The sequence below is a fragment of the Lygodium microphyllum genome, chromosome 27 (genome assembly GCF_053477565.2).
Source record: "Lygodium microphyllum isolate KBCC chromosome 27, Lygodium_microphyllum_v1.1.10, whole genome shotgun sequence".
In the NCBI taxonomy this organism is placed as follows: domain Eukaryota; kingdom Viridiplantae; phylum Streptophyta; class Polypodiopsida; order Schizaeales; family Lygodiaceae; genus Lygodium; species Lygodium microphyllum.
The window spans coordinates 5,263,388-5,284,418 of record NC_141161.1 but is presented as its reverse complement, the minus strand read 5'-3'; the positions used below and the strand labels follow the sequence as shown (position 1 = coordinate 5,284,418).

General features: G+C 38.9%; 1 pseudogene; it reads left to right on the top strand.

Moving 5' to 3' along the window:
* Nucleotides 1–3,015: 3,015 nt before the first annotated feature.
* LOC148012029 (glutamate receptor 2.5-like) lies at nucleotides 3,016–20,680 on the top strand (annotated as a pseudogene).
* The last annotated feature ends 351 nt before the right edge of the window (nucleotides 20,681–21,031 follow it).

The window sequence follows — 21,031 nt, the reverse complement described above, 5'->3', positions numbered from 1 at the left end:
TCAAATGAGGCTATTGAGTTGTCCTTCTTCGCAACATAATACATTAGTTTCATGGTAGTGATGATCCTTGCCTTATTTGCATCATCTATTGATGCAATGTGCACTGGAATTGGCTTTGCTTTCTTTTCCACTGCACAAGTGTACTTGGCCATTGCCATCTTATGGCCTCTAGAAAAAGCATGTACCTTGATCGCATTATGTTGCATAGTAATACATCCATCTCCTATACCCCATGGACCGAATGCTTTGTACATTTCGCACCATTCACATTTCATAACTCCTTTTTCGCCATCCCGCAAAACATATTTGAGCCAAGGAAAACTTTTCTTTCCATTGGGCTCTAAATTTTCCTATTGAACCTTGTTTTTTCTCTCCTTCAGCATTTGAAGCAATACTTGCATTTCCTAAAGAAGGTTCCCCTTCCAAGCCATGCATATTACTTGCATTTTGTGTGGAAGATGACCCTTCCAAGCATCCATGCATATCTAAATCCTCTTGCAAATCATCATTAAGATCAAAATCAAGAGGAGAAGTAGTAGCTTCCTCAAGAGCCGGAGAGGGAGCTACCCAACCAAACATTGCTTTCAAAGACTTTTGCCTCTTCATTGTTTTGGGTGCCATTGAGAATCTATACTAAAACACATACATTATAAAGCATTAATTTGCAGAATTATTATTATAACGCTTAAAAAATAAAGTGATAAAGATCAGATCTCGTACCTTGATCTCAAAAGCAAGAATATCGTATAGTCAAAGCCCTTTGAGATTATGGATTACCTCCTCCCCACAAAGTCACTATCCTCAAAAGCTCACCCTCAATATCCAATGGAAACTCCTATAAGATGAAGACCACATCAAATTTAGATACACTTGTGTTTACAACCTATAATCATTTAGAGCCCACATACATCTATGAATTACTTATGCAAATCAACAATCACCAATAATCACCTTATGAGTCTCTTAATAAACAATAAACAATAAACTCATATTATAAATAATAAACTGTCACTTATTGAATGATAGCGGCAAGGATCACATAATATATTTCTTCCTGTAGGCATTTTTTTCTCTTTCTTAAGATTAGTGTGAAGCGTGGGCAATTGTTTCTTTCTTTCTTTCTCTCTCTCTCAATCAATCAATTCATTACAATTTACAATTGTTTCAATAAATAAATGTAAATTGTAATAGGCTCATTAAAAATTAAAACCATGGATCATGGAAGGCTAGGGATGGCCGCGGCCCACTAGTCTCTAGGGGCTCCCTTGGCCCTTGGGAAATATGCAGCTGTGGGCAGTGGCAAGTGCCACAGTGGGCACTGGGCATTAGGCACATCATGCTCTCTCTCTCTCTCTCTCTCTCTCTCTCTCTCTCTCTCTCTCTCTCTCTCTCTCTCTCTCTCTCTCTCTCTCATGGACGATTGGAATTTGGACCATTGCAATCAAAGTAATAGGTCAAATCATCCTAATTCCTGCCTCGTAGAGTTGCAGTGCCTCCCGACTCCCGAGTCCCTCCTACGCAGTGTGGCTTGTTGCCCCCCAACCTCACGGAGTCACGATTCCCTCCTACGGCCTGTTGCTGCTTGCCCCCTAACCTCAGGCAGCAAGCTTCGCCTCCTTGGTCTGCTATTGCAAGCTACATAGTACAGCACATCCAAATCTGCAGTTCCCCATGGGCCATGTCGTCTTGTCCTCTCAGCCTTCGGTGGTTGGGCCTCGGCCTTTCTTCAAGCACGGCATGGCAACCTGCTCTTGCCTGCTCTCTCATTATCATGGGATCTTGGAAGATTCCCCCTACCTCGGCCTCTAGGCTCCCCCTTCTCCCCCTCCACAAACCCTGCCAAGCTGCCGCAGCAATGCACTATGGTGCTACCTCCCCTTCTTCCCCATCCTCGAATGATGGATCTATTGGCAGTACATTTCCCCTTCTCTCGAGTCTCCCATCCTCGTCTCTATTGGCAATACACTATCCCATTGTAGCTACTAGCAACCCACGGGCCACAAGATAGCGGTTGGAACTTGGGAGTAGGTGGTAGGCAGTAGGCGGCCGGACCAGTAAGCAGGGCCCAAGGGTTGTCCCTCCTCTTCGGCTTCAACAAAGACTATAGTTCTCTCGAGTCTCCAGAGTCCAGATCCCCCCCTTTACATTCGACATTAGAAGCACCATTAATCGAGGTGCAAGTGCCAAGAGATAATCTAGTTTGAACTTGGCAATCTGGGTAACAGTGGACACTGGACAGTGGCATAATGCATCCACTTGCATCATGTAACAGAAGTGAACTTAGGAGTCAGTTCAAGACTGAACGTACCTTATATGAGGTAGAACATAGTCTAGGCCCCAGGGGCCAAGAGGCTCTCGAGTCTCAACTCTCGAGTCTCAAACTTCAGTCCTGACTCCTCATTGCTCCAAACTTCAAATGCTCAATCTGCAAGTTATCAGCTGGCATACCATGCGGCATGTATCTCAATGGGGAAGTTGGAACTTGGAACCCTAAGAATCACGATTCAGAATGATAGTACATACTATAGACTACAATGTATTGTTGCAAAAACCAAGAAAACAAAATCCAAGAAAATAACAAACATTTCAAAAAGAGGTCCCTCTAGCTTGAGCCTTCTGCCCCGTAGGCTGTAGTTTGGGAATTGGGCAGTGGGCAGTGGGCAGTGGGCACTAGTTCAAACTTTGGGCCCCGGGCAATGGGCAGTGGGCACCCCAAGTTAATTAGTACCTTGTATCAAATTCAACTTGTATTTTTTAACTCTACCCGTCAAAATGATGCCCATGTGAAATATATACACTTCAATGGTGACGGGCATATTAAAATAATGAAAGTAAAATACATGCTATGGACCTAAAAATGTGCATGATGCCCTTCAAAAAGCAGGCTTGGTCATAGGCTGTAACTTTCAAAATTGAAGGTGTTTGGATCATCTGTTTAAATGTCTTAATGTTTAAATATATTGCTCTGATGATTTCGTTCTAACATCTTGCTGTGCTATCGAATTGATCCCAATCATCAGGATGCAGACATCATTGTGGCGGACCTTACGATCAACAGAGATCGAATGGACAAGGTGGACTTCACTCTGCCTTACATTCAGTCCTCACTTGTGATGGTGGTACCTCTCACACATGGGAAGCCCACCACCATGTGGGACTTCCTGCATCCCTTCTCATTGCAGCTATATTGGCTGGTAATAGGATGTGCCTTCCTTTCCACTGGGATGCTGCTTTACATCCTGGAAAACAAGAACCCAGAATTCATGAAGGATTCCAGGCATGGCAAGCACAGATCTCGTCCCAACCCTGAACCTGTTGATTCTAGGACCATGAGAGGTTCACCAACATCAAACACGAGCTGCAGCAGAACAGATAGTATGCAACCGCGCCGCATTTGTGAGAGAAGCCCTCATGAGGTGCCTTCTCATCCCAATGAGGACAATAGCAACAACAATGACCACACTGGCGTCGATGAGAATACCACCATGGAACCGCCTTTCAATGGCAGCCTAGGAATTGAAGCTCAGCGTTCAGTTCATTCTCCTCTAAACTCCCCGGTTTCCCACAAGCAACGGCTCCTCAATGCCTATTGGTGTGTTATAAATCCTTATTTTCAAACTGATTTTTAATCGGACTATTAATTACTGTACACAGGCATTAAACTTCTTAATAGTATAAGCTGAATCAAGCCACAGTATACTTTCAGCAATTCAACTTACAAAGACAGATCTTGAACTGTATCTGTTAGGGTAAAATTAAATATGTATTCGGATTGAAGCAACCTGCACAACATATTTCACACGATTTGCATGCTCCTTCTCATACTGTTTCTAAAGAAATTTTTGGATCAGGTTTACATCACTGTGCGTGTTTTTTTCTCAGCGTAAGTACTCGTTTCAAGCCTTCAATGTCTCACCCATTTTGCCTTTTACTCTTACAACCAGGACCTGATCACAAGAGACTAATGCTGAGATATGTTTGATGCAGAGGAGTATGTAAGAACACGTACAGGACGCATCGTTACTGTCGCTTGGCTGTTTACTGCACTAATTTTCTACTCTAGCTACACAGCAAGCTTGGCATCCCAGCTTTCTGCTCAGCAGCTCTTTCCTACCATTCAAAGCTATTAAACCCTGCTAAAGAGTGACACTAAGCTTGTTGGTTATCAAAGCGGGTCATTTGTGGGAGACTATCTAAGGCACTTGGGTTTCCCACACCGGAGATTAAAGACATATGCTTCTCAAGAAGACTATGTGAAAGCTTTACAATCAGGTCACAGTAATGTGGCGGCTGTTCTGGATGAAACCCCTTACGTGCAAATTTTACTGCAGAAGCACTGCAATGATTTAACTAAAGCAGGCGATCAGATTGCCTACTTTGGTGGATTTGGCTTTGTAAGTTGCCGAACTCCCTTTATAACTTGCTATATAGGAACTTTAGACACCTATCCATATAGAAAAAAAAGAGAAATTTTCTAGATACTTACCAAAGTATCTAGAAAAAGTCTCATGTAGTAAAAGTGGAACACTTTACAAGTTAGTGATATAGTAAAAAATTCCTATATAGGAATTTCAAGATTCTCTAGTTATCTATGTAGTGAAATTTTACTATATAAACAGACTAGTTAGAACTAACCATATAGTATTTTTTATATATAAAAAACTAGTTGCAATCATGTAGATAGTTTTAAGAATTACTAATATGGTAAAAAATATAAATCAAAAGAATAAAAAGAATAAAAAGATATTATCTTCATTAGTAAAGAGGTCAATTCAAGATACATATATCATCAATACTCAAAGGTTTATTGTGATTTTTTGTAACATGAATTTTCTCTCTATAGAGTAACCAATCTACGAGAGCTTTTCTCATGGCTGGCAATGTTTGCTCATTGCGTCCTCCTAAAAAAGTAGGATCTCTCTTAATAACACCATATGTAGATTTTAACGATGCATATACCTCATCAATGGATTGGATGTCTAAATATTTGAGGAGAATGGTTTCTTGGTCTTCCTCTTCAAATGCATTAACAACCTGCATTTTAGAAATACAACATAGATTAGAGTGCTACCACATCATAATTTAATTAGCTACTCTATTGTCTTAATATTTAATAACATTGAGTTACCGATGAAGTTCTTGATGGCAATTCTATATTAGAAGGATCCACACTTTTTGATGGCTCAACATGGTCGAGAGTCTATAGTATAGACAAGAAAATAAAGTTAACAAAATTAAATTATGCCACATTTAGTAAAAAAAAATGCAAAGAAGTACCTTAGATAATTTCTTATTTTTGCCCTTACTCTCCTTTTGTTGTTGCTTGCTTTGCTGCATTTTCTCGCTCAACTTATCACAATAAGTTTGTAATTAGATATAATTTATTAAATGCATATATTAAAATAAAATATCAAGAGATAGCTAAGCATACCTTACGTACACGAAGACTTTTCCGTGCTACTTCAACCTCCTCAAGATCTTGGATCATATCTTCTGGAAGAGAGTGTTCACTACCGCATACAGATGGATTTCCTTGTAGTAGCTCCATAAAACTATGATCTGAGTTTAAATAGTCCTGAAACATAAGTTAAGTGTTAGAGACAATCAAATGAAAAAAGACTACAAACCAAGATATACTAACCATTTCATTATTTTTTTGACATTTTTCGGAAGCAGAAATTGAAACAAGAGGTGGATCATCATTGTGAGATTCCAACTAGTACAAGCAAGAAAATTGAAGTCAATATCAAAAACTAAAAACTCTAAATATTAGAATATTTAAATGAGTGAACGATGTACATACATGTGTTGCACTATTCTCAGAAAAGATGCATTGTTCTTCCACCATAAGTTGTGGATAATACACCTCATCACTTGTATCCTAAAATTTTAGAGAAAATATAATGAAAGGTAAATATATCTAAGAAACCTAAAGTGAAATGATTATAATAATGATCAAGATAATAAAAATTATACAATAGAAAAAATAAAACTTGAGATGAAAATTGCAAATCTTACCGGTTTTTGTTGCATATCTACTTGCTCGAAGCTACGATTCTTCTATTAAAAAAACATAGTTGTGCCAATCAGTACCAATTTCTTGTGTATATAATCTATGGGGTGAGAAAATTTTGATAAATAAGTATGCTTACCAAAGATATATCCACCAAAGATGATCTTTTCCTCTTGAGTTTCTTTCTGAGATTTTGAGCAACAGAAAGATAGTACAGATATACATCCTCCTTTTTCCAAAGGTAAGTAGCACCAGGAAACTCAAGGGGTAAAATTTGATCATAGTTTTGATCTATGATCTCTAAAATTCTATGTTTGTCATCTTTATTATTATGAAACCGCAAATCATTGCCAATCTCATAGCTCTTGACCCAATTATACACTTTTCTGTGATTAGCACAATACCTAACATTTTGCGTATCTCGATAGTATTTTAGTAAAAATGGTTTTCCAAACTCATCTTGGTCATCTCGACTAATCCTTTTAGGTGGTTTGAAAATCTGGTCATATGTAGGAGTCTTCATCAGAGATACATCCCCTATTTGTATACTCTTGATTTGCTTTTGAGGTGGCAACTGGACTCTTTTACTTTGTATTGAAACCGGTTTGCTTATGCTCATTATTTGTTCGTGGTGCGCAGATCGGACGCAGGTAGCTCACGTAGTGAATTCCCAAAGGTCCCCAAGAACAAAGTACTCTACTTTTTAGCACAAACACCAATGTAAAAGCAAGCACGACATGAGACAAGAGACAAATTGGGTTGAATCTCCCCCATGCCTTGTGTGAGCGCTTCACAAAGCATGTATTTAATGTATATTTCCAATCTTTTTGCTCAAAAATAGCCCAATTACAAAAATATGACAAGCTTTTAGCTTTTGAGTTTGCTTTCTACCAAAAATAGGAAAATAAAGCTAATGGACGGTGCCCAAAGAGTCTGGCACGCCCAATCTCAATGTCCAAATAAAAATAACATATCCAGGCGCATAAGCGCATACAAAATAATAATAAATAATCGATGTCTCTATAGACATAATCAAAATATAGGCGTGGCGCCTATCAAAATATAGTCCAAAGATCGAAAACCCGCTAGACTCCAATGCTTTCCTCCGCCACTGCTGCTATCTCTACACATCAACTGAAGCATTCACAATCGTTAGTAAAATAACACAATTAAACCGACAAAAGTGAATACCTAGCAGTCTTCAGCTACATAAATAAATCAACTGGTTAGAAATAAATCCTAACCTTAATTTATTACGAGTGCGCACTCTAAACTCATAAACGTTTATTAATTTAATATGCATTTTGCGGAATCACCCGCTATGGAATCACCCATGTACACACTAAATTAATGAAACGCCCGAAAAGGACAGGCGTCCCCATCAACTTCTCGCACAAAGAATCCTCTTTGTGTATGAGCCCCGGTCATCTAAGTTTACGGAATCCACCGTAAAACCTCACGGAATCCACCGTGGAATATGCCTCCTGGCATCATACCCCCGGGGTGGGATAGCAATTGACCTCAATTGCTATTAGCTCAATGTGGAGCTAACAGAGTGGGGAAAGCATTTAGGTCTCTAGCGTGCATCCATTGTGCTTCTTCTATAGGATGGTTCTTAAATTTCACGAGATATCTAGAGTACCTTCGGCCAGTTCTAGTGGTCATGTAATCAGTGTCTATGATGGCTTCTGGTTCAAGGATTTCAGTCTCTTCTTCTAGTAAAGGTGGGTTTTCATAGACAGGGTGGATAGGTAATTGTCCTCTAAATGGTCTCAATAAACTAATATGAAATGTATTATGAATTTTCCAATGAGATGGCAATTCTAACTTGAATGCATTGTCATTAATCTTATGAATGATTCTAAATGGTCCGTAGAATCTAGGGGCTAATTTAACAACTGGATGTCTATCTACACTTTGCAGTCTACGCTTTTCTATTCTAAGCCAAACATAATCATCAACTTTGAAATTCATGGCTTGTCTTTTCTTGTTGGCTTGTTTGGTATATGATTGTTGGGCTTTAGCAATCATATCCTTGACCTCATCAAAAATAGTGTTATGCATAACAGCAATATCATCGGCACTTTGTATTCTATTAGACAAAGATGCAACAGGTGTAGATAATCTATGTCCATAAATAACTTCAAAAGGTGCTTTCTTTGTAGATGTGTGCGGTGTATTGTTATATGCAAACTGTAATAAATGTAAATGAGTATCCCATGTCTGAGGTTTAGAGATAGTGTATGCACGTAAAAGATCTAAAATAGTGCTATTTGTGGCTTCTGTTTGTCCATTTGTTTCTGGATGAAATGCAGATGAAAAATCAATCTTTGTGCCTAGATTTGCAAACAGTGTAATCCAGAAATTATTACAAAATCTAGAATCTCTATCTGAAATAATCACTTTCGGCAATCCATGGTTAGTAAAAATAGTTTTCAAAAATAACTGTGCTGCTTGTGATGCTGTTAAAGTTTTCTTACATGCAATGAAATATGCTTGCTTACTAAATCTATCTACAATTGTCCAAATCATGTCATGGTTAGATTTAGTATTTGGTAAGCCAGTAATGAAATCCATAGATATATGTTCCCAAGGTTTAGATGGAATAGATAAAGGCATTAATAACCCATACTGTTTACCATGATGTCTTTTTATTCTTTGACAAATCAGACATTCAGAAACAAAATTAGACACATCTGCATCCATATGCGGCCAATAAAAATCTTCAGTTAACATGCGTAATGTAGAAATGATACCTCTATGACCTTGATATGGGGGACAATGAATTTCATTCAAAACAAAAGATCGGAATGGAATAGTAACACACAGTCTCTTTTCAAAGAACATAAATCCATCATTATATGACAATGAATCAACAGGAATGAAATTATTTTGAACTAATTTTTGCCAATCAGAATGAAAAGTAATATCCTGGTGATATGTGTCTTTCATAGCAATCAAAGAATCAAAAGATATGATAGAAATGTTATGAATTGCAGGTCTTCTACTTAATGCATCGGCAACTACATTTTCTTTTCCAGGTTGGTATTGAATGATAGGATGGAAACTTTGAATGAATGAAGCCCATTTGATATGACGGTCAGAAATTTGGGGTTGGCTAAGTAGATGTCTAATGCTTTGCTGGTCAGTCTTTATCATGAATTCTGAACCCATTAAATAATGCTTCCATTGTTTCAATGCTTGTACAACTGCTAAGAGTTCCTTGTCATAAGTGGAATATTTAGCTCAGAGGGTTTCAGCTTAGAACTAGAATATGCTATTGGATGGTTGTCTTGCATTAGCACGGCTCCTATTCCTGATCCGCTAGCATCGGTCACAACTAAAAAGAATGGTCTATTAAAGTCAGGCAATTGTAGGACAGGGGCATTGGTCAATGCACGTTTAAGTAAATCAAAGGATTTCTGCTGGTTTTCAGTCCATTGATAAACAATACCTTTCTTAAGAAGTTTGGTCAGTGGTAAAGCAAGTAATGAGAAATTACGTACAAACTTCCTATAGAAACTAGCAAGACCAAGGAATGAGCGTAATTCATGTACATTTTTAGGAATAGGCCAATGCAATATTGCATCAATTTTCTTAGGATCAACTTTTATTCCTTCTTCTGATACAATATGACCTAGATATTCTATTTCTGTCTTAAAGAATTCACTCTTGTCAGGATTTGCAAACAATTGATTTTCTTTCAGTAATTGAAAAACTAATGATAAATGCTCATAATGCTCTTTTTCACTTTGACTGAATACTAAAATATCATCAAAGAAAACAATCACACAATACTGATATTTTAGAAAAATACGGTTCATCATTCTACTGAAAGTGGCAGGTGCATTAGTTAATCCGAATGGCATAACTAAGAATTCGTAATGGCCAAACTGTGTCCTGAATGCAGTCTTAAATATGTCGGATCTATCTAACCTCACCTGATGATATCCAGATTTAAGGTCAATTTTACTAAATATAGAAGATCCTTGCAGTTTATCCATAAGGTCGTCAACTCTAGGTATAGGATACCTATTCTTTACAGTGATCTTGTTTAATGCTCTGTAGTCAATACACATCCGATAAGTATTATTCTTTTTCTTGACTAGGAGCACAGGTGCACCGAATGGAGAACTGCTAGGTCGAATTAAACCTCTATTGAGTAATTCTTCTACTTGAGTCTGGATTTCTTTTTGCTCTATTTGATTGTGCCTATATGGGGCTTTGCAAGGTGGTTGTGTGCCAGGTATTAGGTCAATCTTATGGTCTTCTGGACGTGATGGAGGTAAACCTGGTGGTAGGTCTTCTGCAAAACAATCCTTAAAATATGCAAGAAATTCCTTATGTCTAGGGTGCATATGAGTTTCTTTTGCGTGCAATTCATTCACCCAAATGAGATATGATTTAGTGTTCTTGCGTAGTGCACGTTTTGCTTGAGTATGCGAAAGCAGTGGAAACATATGAGATGCATGCATACCAAATAATGTAATAGATTTTCCTTGAAAATTTATATTCATTGTGTGTGTAGAATAATCTATATTGGGATTATGTTGGTGTCTCCATGGCATTCCTAGAATAATGTCGCTAGACTGTAATGGGACAACTAAGAAATTTCTTCTTTCAATATATGGACCAATTTGAATTTCTAAATTTTGAACTTCTTGTGTGCCATTGTACCTAGTACCTAAAAATGCAGCTTTTATGCGATAGTGCGTAGGTACTGTATGCAATTTCAATTCCTTTACCAATTTTGCTGAAATAAAGTCATGCGTACTACCGTCATCATGCAATATAATTCTTTCTTTTCCATGTACCATACATTTCATAGTCAACAATGAATGTAAAGTAGGCATACCTGGTAAAGTGTCGGAAGTAGTAGTAGGATCATCTTCTTCTTTAGTGAAGTCCGGCATATCCTCATGCTCGTCTTCATCCATAGCTCCAAGGTAGTTGATATGTGCTGATGGCTTCTTTGAATGACAATTTGCTGCGAGATGACCTGGCTGGTGACACTTGTAGCATACGATGGGCTTGGCTTTGGTCACATTATTTGCAATGGCTGGAAGTCTGGGTATATTTGGATTTGCTTGTTGGATAGGCTTAGGATTTGGATTGATAGTGGATGGTAATGCAGGTGGTTTAGGCCAATTCTTGCGGAAAGATGGTGATGAAAAACGACCTGGATTAAACCTTCTGAAATTTGAATTAAATTATTTAGATCCATAATTACCGTTTGCTTGGAATGGCTGTGGTCGTCGATCTCTTCCGCGTAACTTATCTTCAGTGTCGTGAGCTAAGGAGATGGCATCTTCAAGGGTAGCAGGCTTGAACATATTCACCTCAGCGTAGTAATGTCCAAGAAGTCCAGACATGTACTTCCGCTTATGGGTCGTCTCTGGTACGTCTTCAAGCATGCGTAGCTGTAAGAGTGCATTCCAAAAACGCTCTGTATACTGTGGTATAGGCTCACGGTCGCGTTGTTGAAGTAAATCCCATTGCTTGATAGCCTTCTCATGAAATTGCGGTGGAAGGAAATTTTGCATGAACTTCTTCTTGAAATCTTCCCATGTAGCAGGACATTCTATGCTCTTGCGGACGACAGTCCACCAAAGTGATGCTCTATCTATCAGATGATTAGTAACACACTTGATTTTATCTTTCTCAGGATAAGTTTCCTCATGGAAATAGTCATCAAACTGGCTAATGAATGATAAAACAGTCTTTCCTTCTCTTATGCCATTGAAAGTGCGAAACTTGAAACTTCGTTTACTTATCTTGGATTCCTTGCGAATGGTTTGTGCTTCAAGAGTGGCGTCGATGGTACGGCGAATCAGATCTTCAGCTTGGGGTTCTTCTTTATCAGTGGACGCTCCTTGTAGCTTTGTCAATTGCGCTTGCAAGGCTTGCCTAGCTCTTCGCTCTTCATCCAATTGTAACATGATAAGATCCATCTTTTGTTCCATGGTAGGCTCGGGTAGGTCGTCTTCAGCCATAGGATCATCCATATGTGGGGTAGTCATCCTGTAAAACTCAACAAACCTTTCTCACTCAAAATCAGTTAGCGGGATGAGCGTAGCTCAAATTTGGGGTTACAAGGCTATGTATTTTTGGGTATTTTCTTCTTCAATTTTCAGAAATTCTGAAATATTTCTGTCTCGGTTTGCTGAAAGTACTTCAACGAACTTGTAGATAGGTAAAACAGCTTGCTGCGAACAACTTTCCAGTTCTGAGTTTTTGCAAACGAACAAGTCTTCTAGGAGTTTCGAGCGTTAGTCAGTTCTGATTTAGTCTGACTTGCAGAGTTGCAGACTTAACAGACTTGCAGGGTTGTTGACTTGCTGGACTTAGCCGATTTGCAGGACTAGCAGGACTTGTTTAGAGTCGACTTGCGAAACTTGACTTCTGGTGCGCAGGACCCGGAGTTTGCAGACTTCTCTGCCTTCACTGACTTGCAGAGTATAGAAGGACTTAAGCTTAATAAATTAAGCTTAAGCTTCATAAGCTTAAGAAGAAAAAGAAGGCGCCGTTTTCTGATCGTGAGGGGGGGGGCCATTTTTTTTTAAACGCGGAATTTTCGGACTAATCTTCTTACACCACGACTTGACGATTTGAAGCTTAGGCTTCTCTTAAGCTCTTAAGCTTTGTAATTAAGCTTTTTAATGAAGAAGATTAGAGCTTTCTCACTGTTTTATCACGACTTGATGAAGAGAATTGATGAGTGGTCCTCTGCCGACAGAGAGTGGTCCTTCGCGATCTGACAGTGGAAACAGGGGTTCTTGATCGCCAGAAGTCTGCATGTATCGACGGTTCGCGACGAGATTGACTGTAGAGGCCGTTTGTTCCTGGAGCTCCGCCTTCGCCCGAGATTGGTAGCGATTGGAAGCCCTTGATCTCTGCTCCGCTCTGATACCACTGGTGCGCAGATCGGACGCAGGTAGCTCACGTAGTGAATTCCCAAAGGTCCCCAAGAACAAAGTACTCTACTTTTTAGCACAAACACCAATGTAAAAGCAAGCACGACATGAGACAAGAGACAAATTGGGTTGAATCTCCCCCATGCCTTGTGTGAGCGCTTCACAAAGCATGTATTTAATGTATATTTCCAATCTTTTTGCTCAAAAATAGCCCAATTACAAAAATATGACAAGCTTTTAGCTTTTGAGTTTGCTTTCTACCAAAAATAGGAAAATAAAGCTAATGGACGGTGCCCAAAGAGTCTGGCACGCCCAATCTCAATGTCCAAATAAAAATAACATATCCAGGCGCATAAGCGCATACAAAATAATAATAAATAATCGATGTCTCTATAGACATAATCAAAATATAGGCGTGGCGCCTATCAAAATATAGTCCAAAGATCGAAAACCCGCTAGACTCCAATGCTTTCCTCCGCCACTGCTGTTATCTCTACACATCAACTGAAGCATTCACAATCGTTAGTAAAATAACACAATTAAACCGACAAAAGTGAATACCTAGCAGTCTTCAGCTACATAAATAAATCAACTGGTTAGAAATAAATCCTAACCTTAATTTATTACGAGTGCGCACTCTAAACTCATAAACGTTTATTAATTTAATATGCATTTTGCGGAATCACCCGCTATGGAATCACCCATGTACACACTAAATTAATGAAACGCCCGAAAAGGACAGGCGTCCCCATCAACTTCTCGCACAAAGAATCCTCTTTGTGTATGAGCCCCGGTCATCTAAGTTTACGGAATCCACCGTAAAACCTCACGGAATCCACCGTGGAATATGCCTCCTGGCATCAGTTCGGAACTATCATTCTTTGATTTTAGTTCCTCAATTGTTTTTTGCAAAGTGATGATAGTTTGCATCATTGAATCTAGAGTTTGTTGACTTGGGGAGGCCATGAGACAAGCTAAAATTAAATCAAGAAACTATGTTAGTATTCAACCAATAAAGAATCAATCAATCATATAAAAAGAATACAATATACAACTATACAAACCATGAGACAAGCTAAAATCAAACAAGATAAAAGCTAAAATCAAATTTATAACTTTATATGCTAGTATTCCTCAAAGAAGAGATTATATCCATACATTAATCTTCTTCAAGCAAGAAATTTTCTCATTTTTTAATAATCACACATGCACACATACACACATACACACAAAGGTCCAACTACCTATACATGAGACACAACATGAGCTATATCCACGAGATACCGTCCTAATATACAAATACCCATAGATAAAGCATTATGATATACACAATGGGATGGCGATCAGATAATGATATCCATTATGACCAATGCTACTAGCACCCATTTCAATCTCCAAGAATGCAACACACACACACACTCTCTCTAAAGCAGTCAAGTTACATCACGTGATCTCCACACTATTGGAACATTTATAGACTCTCCACTTGATAATGTTACTCTCCTTCTCTTTGTAACTTCAAAGTTTGACATTACCATGCAACACAAATTCCAATCCCTCCAAATATCTTCATCAATATCAATTCTCCATGTACTTGTATTATGATCACACTTCAACCATGACAATTTGCACATTTTTTCTTCATAATTTACCTCTCTTATCATTGCATGAATGTACTCCCCATCCATATCATCATGTTTTCTTGCCAACACAATATCATATTTTTCCAACCAAGGAGGTATACAACCAACTGCCCCTATTTGTAATAATCTTGTTCTTTGAATTAGATCTTTTACCTCATATGCAATAAGTCTATTATGTAAAGGTAAAGGAACAAACTTATGCAATAAAGAACTCAATGGTCTTATGCAATCCCATGTAAATGGAAGTCGTTGAGTTTGTAGTACACTCATTCCCATGATTGGATCTATAAGTAAGCATTCTTCATTTTCTTTTACAGTTATGCATTGCTTGTAATATTCTCCACTAAAAAAGGTGTAATACTCCCCATCCCATTGAATGGAAAAAAAATTAGTGAGTCTTGCTTTCCAATGACCTATACTTTCTAACGTACTACAAAAAGTGTCAGTTTTTACCACGACGTCATCTGCGATCTTGTATATTTCTCCATTATAAAGAATTCTTCTATATGTGGTAACTAGATGTCCTACTAGTGTATTCTCTTGAAGACCAAGAAATTGTGCAATATATTTTTGTTCGTCGGATGAAAGGGGCCTACGTTCTCTTCTCTTTTTTGTGATTAAAATGCATTTTTCACGCATCATTATGTTATAGGGATATTGGGAATCATCTCTTTCAAAAAATTTCCACATCTCCTTTGCCTTCTCAATTGAAGAAACCTCCACAATGCCATTCTCATGAAATGAATAACAACACGGTGTCTGGTAATCAGTGAAAGCATAACCATCAGGTAAAACAAGACATGCATGTACTTGGATAAGCATTCTTTCATGTGGAAAAAGCCCATCTACTTCCATTTCTAATAACTTAAATATTGAAGTGAAGAATGTCCTCTTATAATAATTTACATAAGATATTTCGTTAAAGCGATTATTAGTCTTTACCGCTATATACAATGCTACCATTCGCTCAAAGTCACAACACCAATACACATCATGCGATCCATGTCTCAATATGTCATCTAGTAGTTCTCCATTTTCCGCAACGTATTCTAAGGGAGAAGAATTTGCACCAAAGGCTTCTTCCTTTCGAACTCTCCAAGCAGAAAACAAAGTACGTACAATACCTAAACATTCTTTTGACCAACCAATACATCGACTATAACTATAGAAGGCATGTGCAATATCTATGAGCAACAAACCTAGGTCAAAAATTGACTTTGGTATCTCATCAACTATACCTAAAATATATGGTAAGCACCATTGGATGAACTTTTGGTTCTCTTCGGCCTTAAAGCTTTCATAGTACTTACTTGGATTACGAGGCCACCGTCCATGACAAATAGAGGGTGGAGAGAGCTTATAAGCCTTTTCACAACAAAAATCTATCATCTTTTTCTTTTCATTGGACATGGCTCTCATGAGTACTCGTATGTATTTTTGAAATATATTTAGAGATAACACATGCATAGCATCATATACCAAGTCTATTGACAAGTTAAAACCATACAAATCATACAGTTTCCATAGAATAGACTCTCCAGCTAATCCTGCAAGCTTTAGTTTTCCATCCTTTTCAGCTTGTGTGGATGCCCTCTTTGAACTTGATAAGGCATCAATCATTTCACCTATGGACCGTTGGGTTGGAGGATATCTTGCTTGATATCGACTACCATCGTAAAGGTAACGTCCTTGGAATGAGGGATTACTAGTATCAAGAGTAGCTTGGGCTTTGTCTCTACGACAAAAGAATTGCCCACCATCTTTGAAGGATCCTATTTTGCATTGTGCAGGATGATTCCCTGTAACCATCATTAGCATTGATCTAACAACACAAAAGTTTGATTGCCCCATTGGATTTTCAAAAATCTTTTCTACAGGATAGTTGTATGACACTTGCATACCATTTATGTAAAGGTCTTGTAGCTCACTAATAAGTGGTCTTAAAAAAGTTTGAAATACATCAGGAGTATTACGAATAAATTTAGAGCAACTAAAAGGTATGAATAAAACAGGAATAATGCCTAATATGGAACCCTTCCCACCATTAAGGACCTTAATTTCAACCACACCACAGTCTTTTTGAGTGGTACGAGAGGCTTGGAAGCCATCCCAATGTAAAAGAAGTGCCAAGTTTTGAGGATCACCTCTACACTTTTTCTTTTTACATTTGTTGAGATGTCGGCATTTTTTACAAACAAAATTATACTCTTGCATCTCTTGGTCAAAACCTTGTTCTAGAACTATTGAAAAACAAGACCTTGGAAAAGTTGTATATACTTTCCCACATGTAGGGTTGTTACACACAACAGCCATCTCATACTCAGCATCAGGATTCCAAAAATCTTGATACTCACGACACTTTGTTCCATCCCAAAACTCGTTTATGAATTCTGGTTGCATATGGATATCTTTCCCTAACCATCTTGTTTTATGACGCCACATGCTTAGGAAATCATGACAAAGTGTCCTGGATTGCACTAAAAGCTCTAATTGTTTCTTTAGAGGCAAATAATCAATAGCTAACATTTCTCTCCTTGGTTTATTGCATTTTTTACACTTTTCACAACATTCAATACAATCACGCTTTAGTATTCTTTTTCGCATATTTTGTTTGCAAAAACACAATACTACATCTTTGGTATAAGAATCTTCTTTACTAGGTGTAAGAAGTTCAATTTCATGATCATTGTTTTTACTTCCCATGCAAAACCTATAGCGCTCAGGTTGGACCATGCCAAGACCATGATACATAGAGTCAATTTGCTCCCAAGATGTCGAGACTCTTACTCCATCAAGATTTCCATCCCATGTATCAGGTAGTTGCACTAATAGCTTACTTAAACTTGGCTTGCACTCTTCAACTCTTTGAGCCCTAGCCCTTGGATTGCCCATGTCTTAATAATAATTGGAGCATCTTCTCTTGTGCACTAATTGATATTCGGTTCTCATCCCAAAGAGCTTGAAGCTCAATTATTTTTTGTATAGTTTGTTGATATAATGTTGGCCCAACAATAGATATGTGATTGTCTATAGAAGGATCTATTTGAGGAGACTCAGCATGGTTAATTGAGTTGTTGTCATGACTGAAGGGGGGACTTATAGAAGTATTGATAGTTTGATCATTGCCTTGTTCATGTTGCCTTTCATTAGAAGGAGTAATACCAATTTGCATACTTAGTGCATCATATTTGGCCTTCAACTCTTGGTGCCTAAGAAAAGTTTGTGGACCAACACTCCTCCCACCATTACAATATGCAAGGAAATCACACCACCTACGTCTTCCATTTAAATCATCTATGTTAGTTTCACAATGCATTGGAGATGATTCTTCGTGCCTTTGGTTCTCAAGATGATCTCCTTGCACATTTGAGTCCCTTGGTTCACTAGGATGTGATCTTTCTAGAGAAGAATGTGTAATCCCAAGCATGTCATTTTTAGCGTGTCTAAAATAAGTACTACGGTTCACTAATTGCCAACCTTCAGTACTATGTGCACACTTATAGTTACATGTACATTTTCTTAATGTTCTTGTAGAAGAAGACATCCCTTACTTGAGTATCTTCAATCTTCAATCCAAGGTTGATGAAATTATGAGCTCCACAATTAAAACTCCAAGACTGCAAAAAAAACCGACCCATAACATAGTTTACATTAATAACATATTTTAGTTGCGCAATTAATATCATAGTCTATACTACTTTAGCATTAGAGCTACATTTAAAAGCATACTTTGAAGTGTCTATTAGTGTCTTGGAAATAAACACACGATTTCACAAGTAGGATGAGGAATCCTAAGTCGTGAAAGAAAGGTGTTGGGAGAACTCTTAGAATCCTAAGTCGTGAAAGAAAGCTATCTCAATTATTGGAAGCTTAGCTGATAGGAAACCTTGCAAGTCATGTTAGCCCTATAGATCTTTACCTTTTGAGTGCTTTGCACTCCCAAGGACTTTTCATAGTCTTTACGATTTTAAAAAGGGAGTCCACATTTACATAGAAAGAATAGTCCACATTTACACAACTTAAATAACCCAAGCATCTACTAAATCAAACCACACCAAAAAAAGGTCACAATTAGAAGTCACATACTCTGTCCATGGGTGGCAGTCATTTCTTTGTTCCATTCCATACATTAGTCGTCTATTGCTAGGAGAGGGTAGCTCAAAGAAGGCAATGTAACCATCATATTGGTTTGGAAGCCTTCAATAGACCAAGCATCAATATCTTATTTTATCTCCACCCCTTCTTGCAAGGCACTTCCAACCATGCCACGTTCTCTTGAGCACTTAATAAGCACTTAAAACCATCTCTCTCCCTAGTACTGCATGCAGAGTACTCTACTGCATGCAGAGTACTCTGCTGCATGCAGTTCCGACAGAATATTCGGCCTCTACTGCATGCTGGCCACGGATCTATATCTCTCTCTCTCTCTCTCTCTCTCTCTCTCAGAGGCCGCATGCTGGCCACGGATCTATCTCTCTCTCTCTCTCTCTCTCTCTCTCTCTCTCTCTCTCTCTCTCTCTCTGTGTCTGCGTATCTGTCTATCTAATACCGCACGAATCCCCCACACCCTCACCATTACCAGCACGCTAGCTTTATCAAAAACATTCTTCCTTCATTCATTCATCAAAGCTATACATGCTTTCATAAGCTCTGAAACCTCTCTCTCTCTGATCTCTCTCTCTCTCTCTCTCTCTCTCTCTCTCTCTCTCTCTCTCTCTCTCTCTGTGGCCTGAAACAACCCATGGATCAGATGTTTGAAACGCATGTACTTCATCGGGATAGATCTTCTTCGAACATTTTTGCCGTCAAGCGCCGACAGTGGTGGAAAAAAAGGTAGCGACTCTTTCTTCAGCTCCTGTGCTGCCACAAGCTATCAATGTGCAAATATAGGTGATTGAATCTGGACAGAAGCCCTCTCCTCGCATCCTTTCGAAACAATTGATTGCTTGTTCACCATGCCCATGCTGGATATATCCTGCAACTAGCGCATCCCATGAGATTGCATTCAGAATCAGAAGCTTTCCAAGTACTTCCTGTGCGGCCTGTACCAACAGACCACATTGATCTCTCGCCACTGGCTGGCCTCTGCAGCCTTATCAGTTGACACTGCACTAATCCATCCATCCACCAGTAAGTTGCCTTACCTTACCTTCTAATTAGTTCTGATATAGTCGTTTGATTCAGTCCATTCAGCTCTGTGCCTTCCATGCTCATCTAATTAGTTCTGACACAGTCGTTTTCTTCAGTCCATTCAGATCAGACAATGGTTTGACAAGGAGAGCTGGACCCAATAGTCTTGAATACACAAATCAGACACACGCCTGATCAGCTAATTATTGACTTCAACCTTGTTTTGTCATGCAATTTCAACAGTTATTTGCATTGGAATTCTGACCATTTGCGTGTTGATTTGTTAAGAAGTGCCATAGACTAAAAATTTAGGGGTTAACTGAAGCTATACACACACACACACACACACACAGATTTACCTCATAGACAGGCAGTTTCTCGAGGCGCCCTCTTTTGTAGCCTTTTAGAGCATTGTCATAATTAGGAAGAGAGGGACTTGTCACTTGAATTTTGTGGTCGTCTTGTTTGCGCAAGCAGCACAGAAAATTACAACTCTCTTTGTTAGGAGAAGAATAGAGATTTGATAAAAGAGCGAGAGACACAGGTCTGTGCAATTGTGTGTATTATACTCATGATGTCTACTGAGCGGCCTGTGTTGAGACCAGCAGGCAATGTGGCTCCTCGATCAGCAAGGTGGAGATGACAGAGTAGGCGCTAGGAAGGCCACAAAACCCCCTCCTTCCCCTGTCAACAAGCCATTAATTTCTCCCCCTCTTGTACCTCCTCTACTACCCAAGATCTCCCCACCCAATTCACAGCCTTCCACCCCAAGAATTGCCCCCAGCCCCCAAGTAAGAAGCCCTGTCCTGAAGCCCAATACTTCATTCAAGCTCCCGGCCCCTCGCAAGCCCACTGGCATCTCTCCCGCCACCCTTGCCCTATGTCTGCAATCAACAGGTTTCAAGGCCCCAACAGGTTTCAAGGAGGAGCTTCTCGAGCCTGCTAAGATCACCAGGAGATGCATGTATGTCCCCATTTAGAAGCTATACATGTATGTCCCCAATTAGATGCATGTATGTCCCCAATTAGATGCAATCAACAGGTTTCAAGGAGGAGCTTCTCGAGCCTGCTAAGATCACTAGGAGATGCATGTATGTCCCCAATTAGAAGCTATACACACACACACACACAGAGATAGAAGTATCCTAGGGTCCAAGATTGACCTCATAGACAGGCAGTTTCTCGAGGCGCCCTCTTTTGTAGCCTTTTAGACCTCATAGATATTGAGTTGAATCTGCCCATTATCTGCCTATAAGCATGATAGTTAAGCTTATAATTATATGGATTGCGCCATAAGGTGATTATATGTAGGTTAGCGTCTTAATATGGCT